The sequence below is a fragment of the Scyliorhinus canicula genome, chromosome 6, assembly GCF_902713615.1.
Source record: "Scyliorhinus canicula chromosome 6, sScyCan1.1, whole genome shotgun sequence".
Classification (NCBI taxonomy): domain Eukaryota; kingdom Metazoa; phylum Chordata; class Chondrichthyes; order Carcharhiniformes; family Scyliorhinidae; genus Scyliorhinus; species Scyliorhinus canicula.
Window position 1 is genome coordinate 117556497 of NC_052151.1, and position 5998 is coordinate 117562494.

General features: G+C 44.8%; 1 pseudogene; it reads right to left on the reverse strand.

Annotated features, from left to right (window-relative positions):
- Positions 1–1035: 1035 nt before the first annotated feature.
- LOC119968124 lies at positions 1036–1278 on the reverse strand (annotated as a pseudogene).
- Positions 1279–5998: the final 4720 nt, after the last annotated feature.

Here is a 5998-nt window from a genome sequence, read left to right on the forward strand (position 1 = left end):
CGTCACAGTCTATGCAAAGAAATTTTCCTAAGTTTTGATCAGGTGGCAGACTCTCAGTGGAAATGGTTTCTCCGCATCCAGTCTAAGGGCTCTTTCATAGTTTTAAGATCTCTATCAAAACTCATCTTAGTCTTCACTTTTCCAGAGAAGAAAATTCTAGCCAGCTCCAACTTTCCCTTCCAAATTCTAGTAATATTCTTTGAACTTTATTTAGTACTTCAGTATGGATAAGTGTAGCCAACCAAGGTTTCAAATAACTTTAACATTACCTCTCTGCTTTTAAAAGCCATTCCTCTAGAAAGAACCCCAATTATTTGTTTATATTTTTTGTGTGTTTATCAACTTGTGTTGATGCTTTTCATGATTTATATGTCTGTAATACCAGATCACTTTGCTGTCCTACACTATTTAGTCTCATACCTTCCAAATGTGCAAACACTTAAGTGTCTCTTAAAATAATGCATGTGCACTGTTATACTTTGACAACCCACATAAAGCTGAAGCAACCTGTGCTCCCTTTGCCAACCTAACCTTAGCACCTCACCTTCATCCCATCTTCTAACAGTCTCTTCTGTTTGTTCTGCTAAGAGCTGCAAAGCTTCCTCTTTGTGTGGACTTAAACATTCACAAGATTGATGTTCCTCCTCTGGTAGAATCTTTGGTGTTGTATTAGCTTTCCTTTATAATGAGAGAATACAAAGTAAAAGAAAAGAAGAATACTTCTTATCACCGATCAGTCTGAAGGACCGACCATTATTAGCCGACATGCACCAACAGGCTACATTTAAGCACCTTGGCAAAATTAATTGTGGCAGAACATATTAGTGCTAACAGTGATTTGGAATTAAAGAGGTGCATTCATTGGTTCCAGAGGTTCCCGTTGAATAGGCCATTTTTAAAAAAATCACCCAGGCAATGAAACTCAGAAGGCAGGAGAGATATGGAGGTGAGGCGTATTTCTATCATTTCATTAGGATGCGCGTGGGGAACAGAAGGACTTGGCCGATTGTGTGAAATTATGTCATTAAACCTCTTGCATTGTAATGCAACTTGGGATGGTGAAGATCACAAAGGCAATACGCAGAGTGGACAGGGCAAGCCCTTAACACATATCTTTGCTTGTTCCAAAAGAACAATTCAAATTCAAATTGAATCCAATTCAAATTGAATCCAATTCACAAAAGAGACATACTAGATCCAAGCTGACAAGAACAGGAATTACACCTGATCTCATACTTGATCTTGCGCTTGATCTTAGCCAAAAGGCCGAGAAGAAACTCATTCAGGAAGCTTTCCAATTTGGACATCTGAGCAGCTGTGAGTCAGGTGTCTCCTCTGCTCTCCCAATGCAATCTGTAGCAGGCGTGATCCAACTTCCACGATGAAAGTCCCCTTAATATTGAATTGGTGAGCTCCTCCTTCTCAACAATTTTCCAATTGTGTGGGTGGGAAATCTGATGGGGTGGCTGAGATTGATTGGTTTGCACTTTAAAGAGGAAGAGTGGAAGACAGTAGCAGTTTATAATGACAGGGAATGTATGTTCAATTCCTACAAGAACAAGGTGATTTAATATAAGAAGCCTTTAAGGTTCAAAACACACAAGCCATTCAGCGAAAATGAGTGTTTAACCTGCATATATCTTTTCCTGACTGCAGCTATGTATTTCCTTTCAAAAATGTTTGGAAATGGTTGCCTCCTAATTACCTTCCACTCATGTTTTGTCGGCAGCAGAATAATTAGTGTTGGGAACATGCCTATACTGTTTGACTCAGATTTCCATGTATTATGAAAGTCCTGTCTAAAAGAACAAAGAACAAAGAAAAACACAGCACTGGAACAGGCCCTTCGGCCCTCCAAGCCCCTGCTGACCATGTTGCCCGACTAAACTACAATCTTCTACACTTCCTAGGTCCGTATCCCTCTATTCCCATCCTATTCATGTATTTGTCAAGATGCCCCTTAAAAGTCACTATTGTCCCTGCTTCCACCACCTCCTCCGGCAGCGAGTTCCAGGCACCCACTATCCTCTGTGTAAAAAACTTGCCTTGTACATCTACTCTAAACCTTGCCCCTTGCACCTTAAACCTATGCCCCCTAGTAATTGACCCCTCTACCCTGGGGAAAAGCCTCTTACTATCCACTCTGTCTATACCCCTCATAATTTTGTAGACCTCTATCAGGTCGCCCCTCAACCTCCGTCGTTTCAGTGAGAACAAACCGAGTTTATTCAACCGCTCCTCATAGCTAATGCCCTCCATACCAGGCAACATCCTGGTAAATCTCTACTGCGCCCTCTCTAAAGCCTCCACATCCTTCTGGTAGTGTGGCCACCAGAATTGAACACTATACCCCAAGTGTGGCCTAACCAAGGTTCTATACAGCTGCAACATGACATGACTTGGAGAGAGCACCGACTGCTGAAGTGAATCAATTCTCCATGCAATTTTGGTCCTGCTACCACATTTTTTAAAAATAGAGCAGGTGGTAATGAAAAAAATTGCTCCCTTTCTCTATAAACCTGGACGATCAACTTGTTTGGCTCCCTGTGCATAATCCTCAGCTCATCTCCCCTTTCCCTAATGGCTGCTACAAGGATCTCCAAGTATCACTACATGTGGCAGCCCTTCTATTGTTCCACCTCCATCCCCACCCTAATGGTGCTCCCACCTAATTCTGTTGTAACCTGTCGCTAATCAGCTGCAGCATTTTAAATGCCACAGCGCCATCAAATAATCCTCTCTTCCTCGTGGCGGTGAAACCAATAGGCCGGGTTAGTTACAGGGAGAAAAAGGTGAAAAATCCTTGAACAAAATATCTATTTGAGTGTTGTTTGTGTCCCATAAAATTGGTCGCGGGTAAATTAGTTTGATAACATCAGTAAATATTATAGGATTACAAAATGTACTGACTGCCCAATTATTTAACTGCCCACATGGTGAGTGTCTGAAAATCAAACCCCAAGGAGATTCATCAGCCACTACCTCCCACATAGGCCTTCTTCTTTTATTACCACATTTCTTCTTGTGATTTAGAAACTGTGATGATAGATTGCCTATATGGAATGGAGTGCAAAGTTTCTATGGGGCACACATATTGATACATCTGAATTGTATCATAGCAATAAACAGAGTGCACACATCATTATAAATCAGTGCTTTCCAGCCACTAGAGGGTGCACATGTATTTTACATTTTATTTTCCATTTAATCACCTAAGGAACAATCTTGCAAAGTTCTTCCAACCATATTCCCTAAGAGAAAATAAGCAAACCTTCAGAATATCAATCTAACTTTATGTCTTACATTCTCTGTGATTGTGGTGCCCTGTCCTTCCTTGTCTTCCCTCACCACTGCAATCTTTAACATGCTCCTTCTCATGATTCTTCAACTCCTCTGTTGGACAGCTGCATGCGCCTGCTACTTCTACCAATTACTCCCCTTCCCATCCTCATTCTGGAGTTCCACAAGGATCCTCCGGGGTCTGAACCACCGAGGGATCCTTGACTACCCTGCATTCCCCACTACACCCCCACAACTCTCAATTGCTGGGCCGGAATTTAATCAGAAGAATGTGGCTCTCAACAGTGAGACAAGAAGTGGGCGCCCCTTCCACTTGCATGTCGTGAGCTGCAACGCACAAAATCAAAAGCAAATTTGAAGTGTGTGTGTGTGGCGGGCACGTTTCATACATGCAATCCCGTGGTCACGAAGCCATTTTCAGAAGCCTGCCTCCTGATCAGCTGCTGATGTCGAGGTTATAACAAAGTGTAGTGGTCGTTATAGAAAAATTGGGAAGTATTGAGGGTGTAATGATGGTACGGGTGGTGAGACACTGCTGCGATATGTTCACGCACATAGATATCACAGTGGCCATTAACCTCTGAGCTCCAGGGCAGTGTACCAAAGATGTGCTTGGGAACAACTGCTCCCCTATCTGCTCCCGTCCTCCGCTTCCCCGGACGTTCCTAGGTAAGAACTATATGGCTATTGCCCTCCATAGGGAACTGTCTGAAAAGGCTATATAAATCTCAGAATTCAGGTGGTTCCGAACGTCTTACAGTAATAGTTAGAAGCATAAAAACCACTTCCAGTTTCTGTGTGGCCATTCTACTGACCTCCCCCCCCCCCCCCCCCGCCCTGTCATACTATGTACCCATGCAATCATGACGTAAAAGCAGGCAGTGACAGACACCCAGGTGAGCCAATCGACATACAGAACAGAACACAACCAATCACAGGATGGGACACCAGAGGGGGGCTTCCAACTATAAAACACACGAGGCACCATCACTCTGCCTCTTTCCACTGGTGACAACTGTAGTGACTGTCAGGGTGTATATATCAGTTAGCACCTTCTACACGTGGATCAGAGCTAGCCTGGTCTAGATAGCTAGAGTTAGTTTAATTAGAGTAGTAGAGAGTCAATTCACAGTCAGCTGTGTGCATTGTTACAGAAGTTCTGTAAAACATATTGAACCAACGCTTACGTTTGGTGTATGCTTTGTAGTCTATCTGCATCGTGTTGCAGTCCGTGTTACCCCAGGGTGAATAACACAACATCCCCCACACTGCCCGGTTCCCACTACACCCCTCCATACCCCTCAATGGGACTACACCCAAAACCTCATGGGGTTACCGTCACAGAACTCTCTCACCCCCTGCCCCACTGACTCCCCACGTAACACCCCCAAACCCCTTTGAATTCTCATGGGATCCATCGACTACTCCCTACCCCACCACTCCCTATTCCCCCTCAACTTTCCCCTCAACCAACATAGGGCATCCCTAATTACCCCCCCCCCCCACCCCGCGACAGATATGGGACCCTATGAATGCACTCCCCCGACTACTCCCTCTCACCCACTGATTGCACCTGCCTGACTGCACACACGAATGCATCCCTCCCATGAAATCGCCCAACTGTACACTCCCCGAACCGCAACCCCCTACCAACCACCCTCACCTCAGCCACCCCTGCACCTGACCACCCGACCCCTCATTACCCCTTACCAAATCATACCCATGCACCCTACAAACCTATCTTCTCTCTGGCTTGAAAGTAGCTGGACCTTTAAATTTACCTGCTATGCGGCAATTAGTGCCGTAAAAAAGGGGCATGGCTCTGTACCTCTGACTCTGCAGCCCTGGACAGGAGGTCCCAGGAGCATGCTACACTATATAGTTCTAGCCTGGCCAGAGTTGGGTGTGAAACGCCTGGATTTTCTGGTAGGAAAGTCAGAGCAGAGTAGCAATCTGACTCTGATTGTCACTCTGCAGAAGTTCAGGCTCATATTTTGTTCACTTGAATGTTGTGTACAGCACATCCATTTGCTGGAATGTTCTCACTCAGAGGCCATATTACACTGACCTGCTTCATGTTTAACAGTCGATGCTGAATGAAGGGGACTGAGAGACATCTCATTTGGGTAGACTACAATGTGGCAGTGTGTTAGAGGTCAGTCTTTATCAGATGGTAATATGTGAGGCGGGATTTATATTCTCAATGCAATGCCACATGCAGCATGCTGGTCTCTCCATAATTAACATGCAAAACAGATTGGCCGAGGACACTGATGAGTGTGAGAAGTGATGTGGTGTTTGTGCAGTTATAGCCTTGACAATGTGGGCAAGAAGCAGAGAGATGGCTCATGGTAGCTTCCTTGATTCATGAGCCAGTGGAAAGCTAATATTCTCTCGGGAGGGGGGGGGGGGTCATCTCTATTTATCCTGTGTGAGATTGATCCACGCTCCCCTTGGTCGTCTAAGGGATAGGGGTCATGAGTAGTGAGGTAGCTCCGGATGGAAGCAGGCAGAACTGGGAGCATAATTGGAGCAGGCAAAGGTTTGCAAGCAAGGAAATGATGGTCAGGTAGATGGATCACTCATGAGCAAAATAATTGAAGATGAAATTGCCTCTGACAGCCCCAGCACATCTTTGCATGACCCTGGCATCTGGGAGAGCTGCTGTGATATTTATATTCTCCCCCTTATATTGTTC